Raw genomic sequence first — 20,470 nt, 5'->3', positions numbered from 1 at the left:
CTCTAACCGACAGTGTAGAGGTAAATAAATGAGGGCATGCCAATAGATTTACATTGGACCACGGCAGATAGGTTAGCAATCATTACCACTGTATATTGTTGTTTTACTAATTCTTGTAGTTATATTAGCACAAGCATTTTGTCATGGTACGCATGTTTATCCAGACGGGTTTCGACACATGTAGAGCTGATTTTTTTTTCCTTCGGGCAATGGGAACACATTGTACGGTTAATGTAGATGCATCTATCGAGACTGTGGCATGTACATTAGGTATTTCTCTTTTACACTTGTCAAAATATTAATTCACTGGTCTTGTAAAAGTTAAGTATATATACTAATACATAAACTTTAAGGGCTCGTTCACACGACCGTAATTACGATCGCTCTAGATTAAATACTTATTCTATTCAAGATTATTTTGTTTAGAAGCGGTTGTTACAAATAAGGCGACTTAGGGGCCCGTCACACATAGCGATATCGCTAGCAATATCGCTGTAATGTCACTGATTTTGTGACGTAGCAGCAATATTGCTAGCGATATCGCTATGTCTGATACTTACCTCCGACCGGCTCCGCCGCTGCTCATCGCTGGTCGCACGAGAACGTCCTGGACCATTTCTCGTCGGGCACTTCCTGCTGGGCTTCCTGTGGCGCCGACGAGCGATGCATGGACGCGGATGGGAGGACGTCAGGATCGCCGCGTCTGACAGGTAAGTAGCGACCCCCGACCCTTGCTATGTCGCTGGTGAGATCTGCCTGTGTGGCAGCTCACTAATGACCACTTAGCGATGCACCAGCGATCCATATCATTGTCGGGATCGCTGGTGCATCGCTAAGTGTAACGGTACCTTTATGTGTTACCTTGCAGGATCATTCAGGACACCCACAGCTCCATCAGATAACAGTTTACACAACATCTCATTAGACTGCAGAACTGTTCAATTTGATTGCGTGAAGGATACAAAACCAACCAATCCAGACACAAAAATGTAGGCTTTGGAACTTCTTTTATTTCTTGGATACTAGACAGGCCAGATGCGGACTGAGTTAACAGGGAATGGTTCTTCATTACAATTGTTTTTTGGGAGATTATGTGAGATATTTCATAGCAATTAGTTATGTTTTATTAGAAGCAGAATCGTATTCTATATTTTTACAAATGTCTAACCCCTTCACGATATTGGGTGTTTTCTTTTTTTTGCATTTTTCCCTTTCTTCCCAGAGCTATAAGTTTTTTTTAATTTTTCTGTCACTATGACGCGTGAAGGCTTTTTTTTTTGCAGGACGAGTTATACTTTTGAACGACACAATTGGTTTTACAATATAGTGTACTGGAAAATGGGAAAAAAATTCAAACTGCGATGAAATTGCAAGAAAGTTCAATTCCACAATTGTTTTTTATGGTTTTTGTTTTACCATAGTCAATAAATGCTATAACTGATGACCTGCCATTATGATTCTCCAGGTCATTATGAGTTCATAGATACTAAACATACTATACTTTTTTATTTAAGTAGTGAAAAAAACTAAAATGTTCGCAAAAAAAATTACGCTAATTTTTTGAGACCTGTAGCATCTCCATTTTCTGGGATCTGGGAATGGACGATGGCTTATTTTTTCTGCAATGAGTTGACTTTATTGACACCATTTTGGGATAGATATGATGTTTTGATAGCCCATTATTGCATTCTATTGTAATGCTGCGGCGATCCTAAAAACGTAATTTTGGCATTTTGATTTTTTTCTCATAACGTCGTTTACTGATCAATTCTTTTAATATTTTGATAGATTGGGAATTTCTGAACACAACGATACAAAATATGTGTTTCTTCTTGTTTTATTTTGAATGAGGCGAAAGGGGGATGATTTGAATTTTTTTATTTTTTACATTTGTTGAAAACCTCTTTTTCTGCTTTTTACATGCTTCTCCTTAGGAGACTTGAATCAGTGATCATCTGATCACTTGTGCTACACATAGCAGGGCTTTTTTCTTCCGTATGACCTCCGCGACCTAGATGGAGGGTCCGGTGTAGGTCCCGGAGTCCGATGGGCAGGACACCGCCGGTGTTGAGAGCGGGGCAGAGGTGGCCGTAGATGTCGGCGGCCCAGCAGCCGCTGGGGCCGGGCGGTGGGCAGGGGCAGCCACGGTTTCTGATAGGTAGGCCACAAAGCCCGACAAGCAGGCCGCAGCTGACTCCGGGGGTGACGCAGATGCGGCCGCAGGGCAGGCCGCAACTGGACATGCAGATGGGGTCGGAGTAGTGACCGACTTCAGGGGATTGGCCGCTGCTGGCAGGTGGAACACAGCAGCGTCGGCCGTGGGCTGGTTCCGCTCCGGCGACACCGGACGTGGCGCCGCCGGGTGGGGTGGCTTGGGGACGGGAGCGGGGGCATCGCTCAGCCTGGCGGAGGTCACAGAGCCCTCCGCAGCCAGGCTTACAGGAGCGCAGGAGGCTGCAGGGTGCAGCCGGGTGGTGGGGGCCGCTTGCGGGGCCGCCGGCAGAGCCGGGGGAACTCTCACCTTCCCCGGCACCGTGGCTTCCGACAGATCACCCAGCGGCTCCTCCCACAGCCTTTGCTCTTCACCCCGCCGTCCGGCGGGGCTAGCCTCCAGGCTCGGGGATCCTGCGGGGAGGCTCCCAGGTGATGTCTTCGGCGGCTGCTCCCACAGGGCCCACAGTCGCTCCTCTTCTCCGCCCGATGTCTTGAGGACTGTCCGTGATTCCAGAAAACGGGTCTCCCAGCGAGATTCGACCTCCCGACGCCACAGTCACGCCAGGCATCCGGGGCCACGGCAACTGCAGCGTCACATCCCATCCGGTGGACAACAATCGAATGGTGCCAAGCAGCCGCAGCTGGTCTTCTCTCCCGGGCCACTCCCGCTCCTGGGTGGGGCGATGGCCGACTTCTCCTCCCATCTGCCCGGGTCCAGTATGAGGGGTCGGCGGTCTCCAGACATACACCGCTCCCCCCTGGGATACGTTGGAGATGGCCCCAGTCTGTCCAGAACAACTGCAAATGCCCGGGCCTCTCCCCGGCGTTGGAGTACCACAGCCATATTGAACAACTTCTGGTGCAGCCCCGGATCCTCTGATGGCAGCGATGATCCGGAACAAAGTCTCCAATTTATAATCCCCAGGTGAGCAGTCTTGTAATCCACAGATATTTGTAATCCACAAGTATTTGTAATCCACAAGGGAGCAGTCCAAGTCCTGTTGGGCTCTTCAGACGCAGGCCTGCCGCAGAAGATGTCTTATTAGCGGCGGCGATCCTGCCGACTACGCCAAATGTGGTAGGGGCCGGGATTGGGGGGTCGACCGCTGCTTACCGGGACGAGGCAAAGACGAGACGGAGACAGATTCCACTTGTAACAGTTCTGGATTTTATTCGTCGTCCTTCTGACGACCACAACCATGCACCGCAGCTTCTTTACAGCACTCTATCTCCAGGCCCGGGTACCTGCACCTTTGCTCCAGTCGAAGTAACGTCCCTCGTGGATCTTTCACTGGGTCTGTCCTAGACCAGTCTACCGCCAGCGCTTCACCTGCCCGAGGTCGTTGTCCAATCGGTACCCCCGGGGCCTCGTCTGTCCTGCGGTCTGTCGGGTCAGGGCCACGCCCCTGACTGTCTCTTCTCTGTCAGTCCCCTGGTCGAGCTCTTCCACTGTTTCCGGTCTTCTGTCCTGAGTCTTCCTTTCCTGAGCTCCTCCCGGGACTGGCCTGTCTGAAACCCCAACCAGTTCTCCTTATCCCCTCTCTCACTGGGGAATTCTCCTCTTGGGTTCCTATCTCCTCGCCCCCATGACTAAGCGTTTTCTTGAGCCATAAGCTGATGTTCAGTCCTCAACTACTCTCCCCTGTCATCTTGTGGTCATTTCTCAGTACTACACCCTCCTATCTACCTTTCCCAGCTGTCACCCTTCTATCCTGTCAATCTCCATCTCTGGTGCACAAACCGACCCCCTCCTACTGCCAGTCACGTCTGTCCGTCAAGTCACCTTCCCAACACCCTCATCATCTCCTGCCTTGACTACTGCAACCTCCTGCTCTGTGGCCTCCCCTCTAACACTCTTGCACCCCTCCAATCTATTCTAAACTCTGCTGCCCGACTAAACCACCTGTCCCCCTGCTATTCCCCGGCCTCTCCCCTCTGTCAATCCCTGCACTGGCTCCCCATTACCCAAAGACTCCAGTTCAAAACCCTAACAATGACATACAAAGCCATCCACAACCTGTGTCCCCATACATCTGTGACCTTGTCTCCTGGTATTTACCTGCACGCAACCTCCGATCCTCACAAGATCTCCTTCTATACTCCCCTCTTATCTCCTCTTCCCATAATCACATACAAGATTTCTCCCGCGCATCCCCCTACTCTGGAACTCTATACCACAACATATTAGACTCTCACCTGCCATCGAAACCTTCAAAAAGAACCTGAAGACCTACCTCTTCTAGCAAGCCTACAACCTGCAGTAAACACTGATCGACCAAGCAACTGCATGACAAGCTCTGCCATCACCTATTGTATCCTCACCTATCCCTTGTAGATTGTGAGCCCTCATGGGCAGGGTCCTCTCTCCTACTGTACCAGTCATGACTTGTATTGATTAAGACTACTGTACTTGTTTTTAGTATGCATACCCCTCCTCACATGTAAAGCGCCATGGAATAAATGGCGCTATAATAATAGGTCGTGAGGGGCTAAGAATCAAATATATTTCACCATTTTGATAATTTCATTATCACATATGTGTATTTCTAGTAGGCTGCCTATCAAACTTGCCTATATTAAAATACCCCCTTAGACAGCCCACAGGACGTAATCCTGCTTTCAAATGTATCAAAATGTAGTTCCTGACAAGTGTTACAAAATACTATGAAACAACAGTCCGAGAGGTGATCAGAGATCATCCACTCACATTATCTGAGAATATCTGTGCACTCATTAACAACAGTGAAATTAATCAAAACTTAACGCTTTCACCCCAAAGCTTGTTTTCACTTTTCTGACCAGGTCAAATTTTACAATACTGACCAGTGTCATTTTATGTGGTTACAACTCTGGAACACTTCAATGGATCACACTGATTCTGAGAATTTTTCTCATGACATATTGGACTTCATGATAGTGATAAAATTTGTTTGATATGACTTGCATTTATTTGTGAGAATATCGGAAATTTGCAGTAAAGTTTGCAATTTTCAAACTTTTAATTTTTATGCCCGTAAATCAGAGCGTTAAGGTACTGTCACACTTAGCGATGTACCAGCGATCCCGGCCAGCGATATGATGCGGTCAGGATCGTTGGTACATCGCTAAGTGGTCGCTAGTAACCTGCCACACAGGCAGATCTCACCAGCGACATCGCAGGGTTCGGGGGTCGCTACTTACCTGTCAGATGAGGCAATCCTGACGTCCTCCCGCCTGCGTCCACGCGTCGCTCGTCATCACAGCAGGAAGCCCAGCAGGAAGCTGACGACGAGAAACAGTCCAGGACGTTCTCGCGCGATCAGCGATAACCAGCGGGGGAGCTGTCAGAGGTAAGTATCAGACATAGCGATATCGCTAGCGATATCGCTATAACGTCACAAAAACCAGTGACGCTATAGCGATATTGCTAGCGATATTGCTTAGTATGACAGGCCCTTTATGTCACACAAAATAATTAATAAATAACATTTCCCACATGTCTACTTTACATCAGTACAATTTTGGAAACAATTTTTTGTAAGGAAGGTGTAAGTGTTAAAAGTTGACTATCGATTTTATTAACCCTTCAGGTGCTTTACAAGATTTTACTTTAGACCCCTTTTTTTTTTCTTTTTGCAACAGTAATAGGAAAAATTGACCTCAATATTTATTGTGTAATTTCTCCTGAGTACTCTGATACCCCATATGTGGAGGGAAATCCACTGTTTGGGCACATGGTAGAGCTCAAAGGGATGGAGTGCAATTTGACTCTTTGAATGTAAAATTAGGTGGAATAATTATTAATTGCGCCTAAAGAGTGGAAACTGTTGTGAATTCCCTTGCTCAGAGTTCTAAGCCGAAGCTCCCTCTGCTCCCTCTGGTGGTTACTGAGAGTAGTGGAGCTGGCCAGGTTGATGGAAGTTCCCCACCTGACGACGATAATTGGGAACCTGGGATTACTGGCTGGGAGCATATAATTGAGCTGGCTGCTCTTGGAGGTTGCTGGTGATTTCCTCCTTGTGCATTTGGAGTTATTATGTCCCCTGCCTGATCTGCATTTTTCAGTTAAGTGATTCTTTTGCTAATCCTTTGCATCTAATCTGGTTGTGCCTTTTTTTTGCTTTCTGCTTTGCTGCTAGGGTTCAGCGTGCTCCCTGCTGGGGGCAGCGCTGGGCCCTGCTTCATATGTTACAGCTTGTTCAGTCCCCTGTTATGTTAGTATCTTTTTGCTTTGCTTCCAGTTTATACCAGAGTGCTGATCTAGCGGGGGTGAGGTCGTGTGGCCTCAAGTTTTCTGTATATCAGAAGTGTTGGACTTTTTTAGGGTTTTGTGCTTGATTGCAGACAGTATCTTTTCTGTCCTGTGCTGTCTAGACAGCTTGGGCCCCACCATTTGCTCAGTCTGTTCTCTGCCTGTGTTTGTGTCTCATCTTGTCTCACCGACAATATATGTTTGGGGGCTGTCTATTCCTTTGGGGATCTGCTCCGGGGCAGTTTAGATTTCATCTTTCTGTCTTTAGGCTTAGTTAGTTCTCCAGCTGTGATAAAACGCTAGGGCATCGTAGGAACTCTCCACGGCTACTGCTAGCTGTGTGGATAGGATCAGGGGTCTGCAATCTGCTTAGTTACCAACCTCTCTGGTCTTCTGGTGGCTTAGCGTGTTGCTGCCATCCTCCTTGGTGACCCATTCATTACAGGAAACTCCCCACAAGTGACCCCATTTTAGAAACTAGACTCCTCAAGGAACCTATCTAGATGTGCGATGAGTACCTTGAGTCCTAGGTGCTTCATTGAAGTTTATAACGTTGAGTGGAGAAAATAAAAAAAAAATAACATTTTCCCCAAAAAAGTTTTGCAGCACAAATTTTTTTTATTTTCAAAAGGGTAACAGGAAAAAAAGGACACCAACATTTGTCATGTAATTTCGCCTGAGTATGCAAATACCCCATATGTCGGGGGAAACTCCTGTTTGGGTGCACAACAGGGCTCAGAAAGGATGGAGTTTAGGAATGCAGATTTTGATTAAATGTTCTGCAGATGTCATGTCATGTTTGTAAAGCCCCTGATGTGCCTAAGCAGTGGAAACCCCAACAAGTCACCCCATTTTGGAAACTAGACCCCTCAGGGAATATATCTAGATGTTTGATGAGCACCTTGAACCCCAGGGTGCTTCATAAATGTCAGGGCTACTGCAATGCAGAAAGGTGTAGGCTCCACCAGATGGCAGTAGAGTAGACACAGAACTGCAAACAAACAGAGCAGTTTTGCAAGGCAGCAGTCAGGCTACTACAGGTGGCAGCAGATTAGTCAGACAGGCTGAGTCAAGCAAGACACTGTAGCATGGTAAAAAGCAGAATAAACAAACTCAGGGTCAGAGGAAAGCCGAGAAGGTTAGTAGCGGTCAGGATAGGATAAGCTAAAAGACAAAAGAAAGAAGCAGGTCAGGATACAAGCCAAGTCAGAATCGGGTCAATACACTAAAGGGGAACACTGAGTCAAAACTGGAAAGGGGGAAAACAGAGACACAGGTTCAGGCAGCAAACACAGGAGGACAAATCAGAGCAATCAGAGTCAGCTACAGCAGCCCTAGGCAAAACTATAACCAACATAGCCTACTGGAAGCAATAAATTGCAAACCTGATCCCAGACTGAGGCTGAGAAAGGTTAACCCCCTACATGACCAGACCGAGAAAAAGGCAAACAGGACTCAAACCTCGGTCTGGAGCATGACAATAAAAGTAAATAATGTTGAACCATGAGAATAAAAAAATAAAAATCAAATTTTTTCTCACAAAATTTTCCTTTAGCCCCAATTGCTTTTATTTTCACAAGGTTAACAGGGGAAAATGAAACCCAAAATTTGCTGTGAAATTTCTCCTGTGTACACTAATACCCCATATGTGGACAAAAACTACATTTGAGGTACAGTGCAAACCTCAGAAAGGTAGATGCGCCATATTGGAATTCAGCTTTTGCTGGACTGGTTTGAGGATGCCATGTCACATTGGTAGAGCCCTGAGGTGCCAGAATAATGAAACCCACCATAAGTGACCCCATTTTAAAAACTACACATCACAATTAATTAATCTGCAGTGCAGTGATCATATAATTTTATACCAGTAGGAGGTAAAAAATAATAATTATTTTTACCACCAAAATTTTGTTTTAGCCCCAGATTTTACATTTTTACACTGAGAATAGGATAAAAATGGCACCAAAATGTGTCCCACTATTTCTACTGAATGTGGAAATACCCCAATCGTCGAAACTCAGGAAGGAGAGCTATTTTCCTCCTTGAGCGCAGATTTTGCTAAAATAGTTTGTGAACTCCATATACAGAGCCCCAAGTGCTAGAACAGCAGAATCCCCCTCAAGTGACCCCAGTTTGGAAATTATACCCCTTTGGGAATTTATCTTCGGATGTAGTGACGATTTTGACAATAGTTATTTTACAGAAACAAGCAGCAGTAAATATTGATGAGTAAAAATTACAAACTGCCATTTTCATGTCCATATGTTGTAGTCCCCAGTATTTTGCAGTTACCAGTTCGTTGTAGTCACTAGTGCATGGTAGTGCCCAGCTCATGCTTCTGGAGATATAAACCTGTAAATTATAAAGAAAAAACCTGACCAGCACCTCCTAAGTGTGAACAGGTGCCAACAGCGGTAGCTGCATTATATAGAAATAGAAAACAGAGCAGCACTCTATAGGAGCCAAGATATATGCAAACACTGAAAACATTGAATCTAAACTGTATTAAAAAGACAGATCATAGGCAGCAAATATGAGGAAAGCCTCACTACAGAATGCAAAAATCAGCAGCAGGCGAAGAACTGGTTTCATTCATTTTTTACTTCGTTCCTCGTGTGGTATAAGTGAATAGACGACTTAAGGCCACATGCACACATTGAGTGTTTGGTCACTATTTTACATCGGGATTTCTAAACCAAAACCAGGAGTGGGTGAAAAATGCAGAAGTGGTACAAATGTTTCTATTATGCTTTTTCTCTGACCATTCCACTCCTGGTTTTGGCTTACAAAAACTCACCAAATACTCAATGTGTGCACATGGCCTTATTCTTCTGGCCAGTGCGATTACAGCGATACCAGATTTACAGTGGTTTTTTATGTTTGGCTGCTGTCACATACTAAAAGACGTTTTTTATTGCAAAAAGTAATTTTTGCATCGCCATATTTTGATAGCTATAATTTTTCTATTTTTCGCTTGACATAGTCATGTAGGGGTTTATTTTTTGCTGGATGAGAAGACTTTTTATATTGGTATTGTTTTTGGGCACATGGCATTTTTTGATCGCTTTCTATTCTGATTTTTGTGAGGCAGAATAAACAAAAATCAGCAATTCAGAATTTTTTTTGCTTTATTTTTCAGGTCAGTACGATTACAGCGATACCACATTGATATAGATTTTTTATGTTTTGGACCTTTTACACAATAAAACCTATTTTATAGAAAATATAATTATTTCTGCATTGCTTTATTCTGAGAGCTATACCTTTTTTATTTTTCTGCTGACGGAGCTGTATGGCAGATTTTTTCTTGCAGGACAAGATGTCGTTTTCAGAGATACCATTTTTATTTAGATTGTTTTTATTAATCACGTTTTATGCCATTTTTTGTTCGGAGGCATGTTGGTAAAGCATAGTTTTTTGCCTCTTCTTTATTTTTTAACCTGATCTCAACCCATTTGAGCATGTATTTCACTTGTTAAAGACTGAACTTCAGACAGAAAGGCCCATAAACAAACAGCAACTGAAAACCACCGCAGTGAAGGCCTGGCAGAGCATCAAAAAGGAGGAAACACAGTGTCTGATGATGTTCAAGACTTCAGGCAGTCATTGCCAACAAAGGGTTTTCAACCAAGTACTAGAAATGAACATTTTATTTACAATTATTTAATCTGTCCAATTACTTTTGGTCCCTTTAATAACAGGGTGGCACATGTTAAGGAGCTGAAACTCCTAAACCCTTCATCTAATTTTAATGTGGATACCCTCAAATGAAAGCTGAAAGTCTGAACTTCAACTGCATCTGAATTGTTTTGTTTAAAATTCATTGTGGTAATGTCAATAACCAAAATTTGAAAAATGTTGTCTCTGTCCAAATATATATGGACCTAACTGTACATATCCAAAGATTTCAGTAAAATTATTAGCTGTCTCAGGTATTAAGGGACAGAGGGAATGAGATCAGAGGAGGGAAAGATAATTAGAATTAAAGGGAATCTGTCACCTCATTTTGGCGTGGTATTTAAATGACTTGGGTGCAGTCCGATGGGCGGTGTTTCGAGTCCTTTCTTCTACCCCTCCTTGGCCGATGTCGGCAATATTTCATGGAATTTCCGTACTTGGCCTCCATATTACGCGCATGCGCATTGCAATCTAGACTCACGCATGCGTAGTATGCTTTGCCCAACTGCGGGCAAAGGCGAAAAGCATTAGTGCCCATGGGCCGGTGAACTATGTCCCGGAACACAGCAAAATACTGTAGAAAAAAATGTAGAAAATATGCACAACACTATTCTTATAATTTGGCGCTGTCTTCCGGTGCAGGGAAAGGGCAGTCTACATCCTTACACATTCTTTATGAAATTTATTTAATACTTCGTACAAAAACCTTTGTTGATGATGACAGCTTCTAGTTGCATGTATTTCTCAGGTATGATTTTGCCTATTCTTCCACACAAACACTCTTCCCAATCCTGAAGGTTCTGTAGGCTCGTTCTGTGAACGCTAATCTTTATTTCCTTCCATAAGTTCTTTATTGGATTCAGGTTAGGTGATTGGCTGGGCCATTCAAGCAGCTTTCTTTTCTTTCTAAAAAACCAACCGAAAGTTGCTTTGGGTGCATGTTTGGAATTTTTGTCTTTCTGACATGGCCATCCTCATTTCATCTTCATAATCCTGGTAGATGGAGACATAATTTTTTTCAAGAATGTCTCAGTACATTTGTCCATTAATTCTTCCATCATTTAATGATGTTTGCCTGTGCCGTATGATGGAAAACAGCCCCACACCATGATGTTCCCACCTTTAAACTTTACTGTAGGTATGGTGTATTCGGGGTGATACGCAATGTATTTTGGCCTCCAAACATGGTGTGTATTATGGCATCCAAAGAGTTCAATTTTGGCATCATTTGACCAGACTATATTATCTCAGTAAAAAGGATTTTGGAAGAATGAGTTATATTTTATTAAGATTGCGCTCAATGGGAAAAACAAGATAATATTGTAGTTATGATACCATAAGAAAAATAAAATAAATGATGTTACAGAGCAAGCTTTCAAGATTCTTAGGTCTCTTCCTTAAGCATAGTATAACACAAATATCTGAAGAAACAAATATATGTACAGAAAAAAAACCAGAATTATGGCATAAAACCTGTACATTTAAATAAACAAACAAACTGAGCTTAGAGAGGGATTATATAATGGAATTAAATTAGTGGTGTGAAGGAAGAGACCTAAGAAGTCTGGAAAGCTTGCTTTGTAACATCATTTATTTTATTTTTGTTAGCCATTAAAAGGTATCATACCAAGATTATCTTGTTTTTCCCACTGAGCGCAATGTTTTTTCAACTGGCTAAAGGGCCTGTCACACTAAGCGATATCGCTAGCAATATCGCTATAACTAGTGACGTTATAGCGATACTGCTAGCGATATCGCTATGTCTGATACTTACCTACAACCCGCTCCCCCGCTGGTTATCGCTGATCACGCGAGAACGTCCTGGACTGTTTCTCGTCGTCAGCTTCCTGCGGCGCTTCCTGCTGTGACGACGAGCGACGCGTGGAGCCGGGCGGGAGGACGCAGGATCGCCTGGTGTGACAGGTAAGTAGCGACCCCCGACCCCAGCGATGTTGCTAGTGAGATCTGCCTGTGTGGCAGCTCACTAGCGACCACTTAGCGATGCACCAGCGATCCTGACCGCGTCATATCGCTGGTCGGGATCGCTGGTACATCGCTAAGTGTGACAGTACCTTAACACTGTACCAAACTCTTTTTTGATGTTTTACTAATGAACAGAAAAGCACCCTATATTTTTAAAAATGTTTAAAGGAAACCTAACAAGTTCCCCATGTCCTCCAGCTTACCAGCAATATACAATTTGTTGCTAAATATCCTGCCTAACCCGACGCCTCCAAACATTCGCAGTGCACCTCTGAAGCTTGGAAACATAGAGCCAACTTCAGAGAAGCAATTATATGACTGAAGAAAGTCAGGCACATGCACGAGTTTTGCAGAGAGGTGGCAATGGCACCGCTTCTTGCAAATCGTGTTATCACGCCTACAGGCGTGATAGCATGCTATGAGGGCTGACTAGTCTGGGGAAAACAACGCCCCATCAACTAGTCAAAGGCCTAATTAGGATATAAAACGCAAAAAGTATAAACTCTTTTTAAAACATGGATCTAGGTTAGAAGTCTTGTTAGGCAGGGCATTTAACAACAAATAGTCTAATGCTGATAGGTTGGAGGGCATAGGGGACCTTTCAGGTTCCTTTTAAGAATCCAGGTTAAATGCTAGGCAATATGGTAAAATTAGAATTTCCTTCACAAATCTCAACAGTAGTAAAAGTGTAACCACATTCATCTGAGTGGGGCTTACAGAAATCCATGCACATTTCGTGAAATCAACAAAATTCAGACCTATGTGATAGACATCAAATTTCAGATGATCTATTACTACTCTCACCTTCTGGTTTTCAAATATGATGACTAGACATGTAAAAATCTGCAGAACTTCGAATTTAGCAGATTCTCTTAAATTTGACCGGGAAATTCAATTTGCCTCAAATGTATTTGATGCAAATCAATTATGTCCCAATTGCCATCAAACAATCTGCTTATTTTGCTTTATGGTCTCATGAATGCAAACAGGGGCGGACTGGCCTACCGGTAGATCGGGGAAATTCCCGGTGGGCCCAGACCATTGTTGGCCACGCCCCCGAAGCCCCGCCCCCTACCCCCCCCGGGGCCCCCGTCCGGTAATGACAGTACACACTGTCTCATATCGGCGCACTGCCGATATGATCAGTGAGTCAGTGACACAGCACACAGGGAATGTGATCATGTTCTGTTCCCCCTCTTTGCAGCGGCTTCCGCACAGTGCTGCTGCTGCTGCCGGGAGCTCTGAGTCTCCTCTGCGCAGCGCGACACTGCCTTGCCCGGCACATGCGCGCAGGAGGAGACAGTTTCGGCGGCGATGATGAGTCATGACTTTCTGCTTCCTGCTTCCTGTGCCGCGGGTGCTGGCGCTCGCTGTGTTGCACTGCGGAGGAAGAACCCGGCTGACTGAAGGAGAAAAACCATGGCAGCATGATTGATGAGTATGGAAGGCGGGGGGCCGGGTGAAGGGTGAGCGGGGGGGGGATTGGGGGAGGGTGTTGGTGCTGGTGGTGACTCTGAGTGTGGTGGGTGACTGAGGGGGCCCATGATCTGTTCTGCCAGTGCCATAAATGATGGGCTCCTCTCAGTCACCTCACCAACCTGGGGCCAGGGTCAGGGTCCCAGACAGTGCTCCAGCCCCCACATTCCTTCTGTCCTGCTGGCTGGGGGCCTGTAGTGCAGTGGTGACTGAGGGGGCCCATGAGCAGGCCCCAGCAGTGGCATGCAGCGGGCCCCAGCAGTGGCATACATCGGCCCCCAGCAGTGGCATACATCGGGCCCCAGCAACATCGGGCCCCAGCAGTGGCATACATCAGGCCCCAGCAGTGTCATACAGCGGGCCCCAGCAACATCGGGCCCCAGCAGTGGCATACATTGGGCCCCAGCAGTGTCATACAGCGGGCCCCAGCAGTGTCATACAGCGGGCCCCAGCAGTGGCATGCAGCAGCGGGCCCCAGCAGTGGCATGCAGCGGGCCTCAGCAGTGGCATACAGCGGGCCCCAGCAGTGGCATACAGCGGGCCCCAGCAGTGGCATACAGCGGGCCCCAGCAGTGGCATACAGAGGGCCCCAGCAGTGGCATACAGCGGGCCCCAGCAGTGGCATACAGCGGACCCCAACAGTGGCATACAGCAGGCCCCAGCAGTGGTATACAGCAGGCCCCAGGCTGGTGACTGAGGAGCCCATCTTTTATGGCAGAACAGATGGACCGCCCATCTGTTTTGCCATAAAAGATAGGCTCCTCAGTCACCAGCCTGGGGCCAGGGGTCCAAGACAGTGCTCCAGCCTCCACCATTCCTTCTGTCCTGCTGGCTGGGGGCCTGTAGTGCAGCATGTAATGTGATGTGAATGCCACACTGGAGATGCTGCTTCTACTACTGCCCCCATTATGGTGTGCCATCAGGGAGCTCCCGGCTCCCACAGGGCATTACAGGCCTTAGTATGAAGCAAACACTGTGGGAGCTCCCTGAGGACACCATACTGGGGCAGTGAGATCCTCACTTCACAGGGCACCATGATCTCTATGTATGATCCCTGACTGGGCCCCGTGATCTCTATGTACAATCCCTGCCTGGGCCCCATGATCTCTATGTATGCCACTGACTGGGCCCCGTAATCTCTATGCATGCCCCTGAGTGGGCCCCGGCCATGATCTCTATGTACACCCCTGATAGGGACCCATGTCCGTCCCTAATGGGGCCCCTGTAATCTCTTGTGGCCCTCGCCTCCACTTGGCAGTAGTAGAAGCAGCATCATCTCCTTAGTGTGGCGTTCAAACTTCATGCTACACTGTACATGACTCACAGCCAGCAGCAGGAAGGATGAGGAGGTAATTGCCTGGGCTGGGACCCTTGGCTGAGGCTGGCAGGGCATACTACTGCTCAATGGGCATGATTATCATGCCTATTGGCCAGCATGTCATGCCAGCCTCTGGTGGTACTATCATGCATGCCCGTTGCCCAGTATGTCCTGCCAGCATCTGTGGTACTACCATGCCCACCCAGCATGTCCTGACAGCCACTGGTGGTAGTACTAACAAGATAGTACCACAGAGGCTGGCAGTGGCAGTACATACTGAGCAATGGGCATAATAGTGCCACAAAGGCTGGGAGGGCATACTGGGCAATGGGCATGATAGTACCACCAGTTGATTCTCCACAGCTCCATCTCCCCACCTCGCTGCTGTTAGGCTGGGTTAAGATTGCGTTTAAGCTGTGCGTTACAACGAATCGGTTGTAAATAAGCACAAACGCAATGTACCGTACACTTGTATTGCAAAAACGCATACTAACACTTGCAAAAATAGGCATGCATTTGAAAGTACCGCATATACTTGCATATAAGCTGACCCGAGTATAGCGGAGGCCCCTAATTTTACCCTCCAAAAATAGGGAAACTTATTGACTCGAGTATAAGCCTAGGGTAAGAAATACAGCAGACCGCCTTCCTGTTATATAGCCCCCCATCCCGGTATACAGTGGCCATAACTGGTATATAGTGCCCATCACTGGTATACAGCAGGCCCCAGCAGTGGTATACATCAGGCCCCAGCAGTGGTATACAGCAGGCACCAGCAGTGGAATACAGCACTCCCCTGCTAGCACACCGCGGCGCCCCCCCATCCCTGTATAGAGGCCCCCCCGCCGAAGCAGCACTGATCTCACCCTCCGACGTCTTCTTGCAGCCACCGGGGGTCCTCTGTCCTCGCTGTATTGCCGCTTCTATTGCTGTGGGCGGCACAGCAGCATGACGTCATCGCTGCTGCGCCCGCGGTCACATTATTAGAGCCGGCAATACAGCGAGTACGGAGGATCGAGGACCCCCGGTGGATGCAAGAAGACGTCGGAGAGTGAGATCAGTGCTGCTGCGGTGGGGGGGCCTCTGTACAGGGATGGGGGCGGTGTGCCAGCAGGGGGGCTGTATTCCACTGCTGGGGGGCTGTATACCATAGTGACTCGAGTATAAGCCAAGAGGGGCACTTTTCAGCACAATTTTTGTGCTGAAAAACTTGGCTTATACTCGAGTATATACGGTATGTGTTATTTTCAATGCACTGGAAAACGGTTGGCGGCTGGAGCCCAGCTGTACAGTGACTGCTTCTCTCACAGCTGTGTTCTAGTGTTATTCTGTGCCTGCTCATCTATCAGTAGACATATTTGTCCGATGTCAAAGATGTAGCAGAGCTCAACACGGAAGATCGGTGGATTACGTCGGAGCGAGGATTTTTTTTAGTAAAGATGGAGTCCCTAAATGTCTTTTGTGTTTGATTTTTAGTAAACATTTATTTTCTCTGGGTTGTTTTTTTTTCTGTTTACTAGAAATTCATGGTGGCCATGTCTAGTTTGGCATGACGCCATGAATTTCAGGCTTAGTATCAGCTGATAATACAAAGCTGGTACTAACCCCATTATTACCCAGGGTGCCACCCCCCACCAAGGCCACTGGAAGAGCCGGATAAAGCACCTGGAAATGGCGCTACGATGAATGCGCCAATTCCAGGGGGGCTGCGGGCTGCCGTTTTCAGCGTGGGGGGCCCAAAATGCTTGGGCCTTACCATGCTGAGAATCCCAGCCCGCAGCTGCCTGGTTTTACCTGGCTGGCGATCAAAATATGGTGATTGCCAGCCAGATAAAGCAAGGCAACTGGGGGCTGGGATTCTCAGCATGCTAAAGCCCAAGTGTTCTTGGCCCCCCCACGCTGAAAATCATAGCCCACAGCCACCCCTTAAAATGGTGCCTTCATCATAGTACCATGTCAAGGGGCTTTCTTCGGCTCTTCCAGCGGCCCTGGTGGGTGCGGCACGCTTGGTAATAACGGGGTTAGTACCAGCATTGTATTATCAGCTGGTACTAAGCCTGAAATTCATAGTGTCACGCCAAACTAGACATGGTCACTATGATTTTATAGTAAACAGGAAAAAAAAAACACAACCCAGAGAATATAAATGTTTAATAAAAATCCAACACAAAACACATTTAGGGACTCCATCTTCAAAAAAAAAAAAATCCTTGCTTCGACGTAATCCACAGGTCTTCTGTCTTCAGGTCTGCTACATCTTTGTCATTACACAAATATGTCTGCTGACAGAGATGAGCAGGCACAGAATGACACTGGAGCACTGTTACTGTGTATTGCGGCACTATGTCGCTTTTTTTGTCCTTTTATGTAGTGTAAAAATCTTGGGAAAAGTGTGGATTGTTCTCTGGAAGTGATCGGTTATAGCTCACTATGTTATTTTCTGCAGAGATAAGTCCTGCAAAGAAGACACGATATCGGTCTACGACAGATAAAGAATTTCACCTAGAGACATCACTGGTGAGTTTGTGTATTACCTATACACGCACACTGACACTATATACAGAGCTCCTGTGTATAATGTTACTGGTAATCTCTACATTATCTGTACCCTGACTCTATATACAGAGCTTTTTTAAATTTTCACTATCGGTCACAATCTGGTGCCATGTTGTGCTCTGGTCATGGCTTGTCGGTATTCGTCCCTTGTATGTGTTATTATTCGGACAGTCATTATGTTGTGGTAATATGTGGTTTTCTCATGATGTGGCAGTATATATACCTTGTTGTTACATACAAAAGCAGAAAAGAGTGGCACTCACCGGGTTTCTTGCACTCACCGGGTTTCTTGCAAGCATTGGGGTCTTTATTAGAGACAGTGGCTGTACATTGTGCAGGGAGGGAGTCACCGGGCGGACGACGATACCGTTTCGGGCATAGTGCCCTTCGGCTGGTGCCAGGACCAGCCGAAGGGCACTACGTCCGAAACGCTATCGTCGTCCGCACGGTGACCCCCTCCCTGCACAATGTACAGCCACTGTCTCCAATAAAGACCCCAATGCTTGCAAGAAACCCGGTGAGTGCAAGAAACCCGGTGAGTGCCACTCTTTTCTGCTTTTGTATGGACTTATCAGTTGTGCTTTAGAGCGAAGACACCCTGGGGATCTGTATATATGCCATGCTGTTTGAAGTGTTGCTGTAACCTGAGACACCAGTGTCGGTCTGCATTACTTGTTTTAGTGTATATACCTGGTTGTACTTGGTAGCACCGTATTTGATCACTATATGTGTTCTGGTCATGGTGTGGCGGTATTTCTCCCTTCTATGTGGTATTATTAGTCTGGGTATAGTGAATTGTTGTCAGTCATTTGTTTTTTCGGATATTAAGAATGGGAACATTCTTTATTTGCAATACATATTGAATACTTTGTTTCACCTTTCCCTGTGTTGTGACTACTACACAGCAGCAGAGATGCACTCAGGCTAGGGTCACACATACCGCTTTTGGGAGTTTTCCGGCTTCCTCAGATTTTCTGGACTCCGGTATTCTGAAACCGGAGTCTGGTTCTGGTGTCTGGTTCCTTCAAACGTGGTACCATCTGCCCCCATGCTGTCAGCTCCCTGCGGCCACACATACAGCGCTTTGTGGTTTGCTTTTAAACGGTGCACAGGAAACGTCGCATGCCACGTTTCCTGTGCACCGTTGAAAAGCGGTTGCAAAAGCGCTGTATGTGTGGCCGCTCATAGATCAAAGCATAGGGGACTATGACAGGTCTTTTCCTAAAACTGGACGTCGGAACCGGACTCCGGTTTGTGAAACCGGAATGCTGAGAACCGGAGGGACCCCTGAAAAGGTCCTAAAACAGTATGTGTGACCGTAGCCTTACAGAGGTTTTCTGTAGGAAGCCAGTAATCATCATTTGTACGGCCATGTTTACACATTGAGTATTTTGTAAATTGTTAACCTTAAGATTTGTAAGGAGACTTATAGGAGCATGGACTCCTGTGCTGCCTCTGTGCATACATATATGGAAGTCCTGCAATACTATAGTTTATGTAAATGACACTGAACTTTTAATTAGCTTTGTACATTAAAGCATCACATTATTTTGGCAAATTGCAATAGTGTCAGAAATAAGTTCTCTTTAAAATATCACTCTGTGTTATTATTAACCACTACCTGACCCATGATGTACAATGTCATGGGCCGGTTACCAGGGTTTGATGTGAGCTCCGGCGCGGAGCTCACATCAAACATTCCACATCTCAGCTGATCTCATCAGCTGAGATGTCAGGCTTACAGCACCGATCGGATCCGGAATCCAATCGCTGCTGTTAACCCTTTTGATCCTGCTGTCAATTACTGCCAGCAGGACCCAAAGCAGCAGCGGCAGGGAATGTGCTGTTCTTCGCCGGTACTGGAGATCCCGCGATAGCATCGCAAGATCTCCAACGGTCATGTGATAGCCTGGGGGACTGGCTTGATGTTGGAAGCTGTAACGGAGCACTTCCAGTGAGTGGTTGTTAGTCGCTGAAAACTACTCACTGCGCAATTCTGACAGATACCGTTGTGCTGCAACTCATCAGTATCTTTCAGAAGTAATCGGACAGTGGATTCCTGTGCCTCTCTATGGGGGTGTGTAAAAGTTAAAAATTCATTAATAGTTATTACAAACCTAAAAAAAAAAAAAGTAACAATCTCTCCCTTTTCCCCCATTGACAATAAAAGTATACAAAAAAAATACATGTTTGGTATCGCCACATTCAGAATCGCCTAAACTATCAAGATATGAAATCAATTAATGATAGCCGTAAACTGCGTAACTGAAAATCGGTCCAAATTACAAAATTATTATTTTGTGGTCCACTGCAACATGGCTTTAAAATGCAATAACAGGCGATCAAAACAGTGCATCCACCCAAACATTATATCATTAAAAACATCAGCTCAAGACGCAAATAATAAGCCATCACACAGCCCCAGATCTCGAAAAATGAGAACGCTACGGGTCGCAGAACATGGCACAAAAAAAGGTATTTCTTTTCTAACTTGTGAATTTGTTTGAAACACTTAGATACCAGTAAAGGCATACATGTTCGGTATCTAAAAACTCGTACCGACCTAAGGCATCACACCATTACGTCACACCTTATAGTGAACATGACGTCTAAAAAAACCCAATAAACAAACATGTAATTGCACTTTTTTTGCAATTTTACTGTACTTGGAATTTTTGGTGCCATTTCCCTGTACATTATATGATAAAATAAATGATTGCACTTGAAAGTACAACTCGTCCCGCAAAAAAAAAGCCCTCATATGTCTATATCAGAGGTCCCCGATGTCATTCCTCGAGGGCCAAACCAGTGCAGGTTTTCAGGATCTCCTTAGTATTGCACATTAGGTAATGATTCCAATCCCTGTGCAATAGTAAGGAAATCCTGAAAACCTGCACTGGTTCAGCCCTCGAGGACTGACATTGGGGACCTCTGGTCTATATTGACAGAAAAATAAAAAGGTTATGGTTCTTGGAAGCCGAGGAGCAAAAAAACATAAATGAAAAACGAAAAAT

At 45.9% G+C, this 20,470-nt stretch overlaps 1 protein-coding gene across 2 annotated transcripts in view; it reads left to right on the top strand.

The window, feature by feature from the left end:
* LOC141098901 (dual oxidase maturation factor 1-like) overlaps positions 1 to 20,470 on the top strand; it is a 106,317-nt gene that overhangs the window by 182 nt on the left and 85,665 nt on the right. The window contains exon 2 of one of the 2 annotated variants that reach the window (XM_073586873.1): positions 17,347 to 17,417. The exons of the other annotated variant lie outside the window; for it this stretch is intronic. The gene's annotated coding sequence lies outside the window, so the exon portion shown is untranslated. The remainder of the gene's footprint in view (positions 1 to 17,346; positions 17,418 to 20,470) is intronic. 2 annotated transcript variants of the gene reach the window in all.

This window comes from Dendrobates tinctorius, unplaced genomic scaffold, assembly GCF_039654945.1.
Source record: "Dendrobates tinctorius isolate UK_male_01 unplaced genomic scaffold, ASM3965494v1 ptg000097l, whole genome shotgun sequence".
Classification (NCBI taxonomy): Eukaryota; Metazoa; Chordata; class Amphibia; order Anura; family Dendrobatidae; genus Dendrobates; species Dendrobates tinctorius.
Note: the sequence above shows the minus strand (reverse complement) of the source record. Positions and strands in the feature narration are given on the sequence as shown.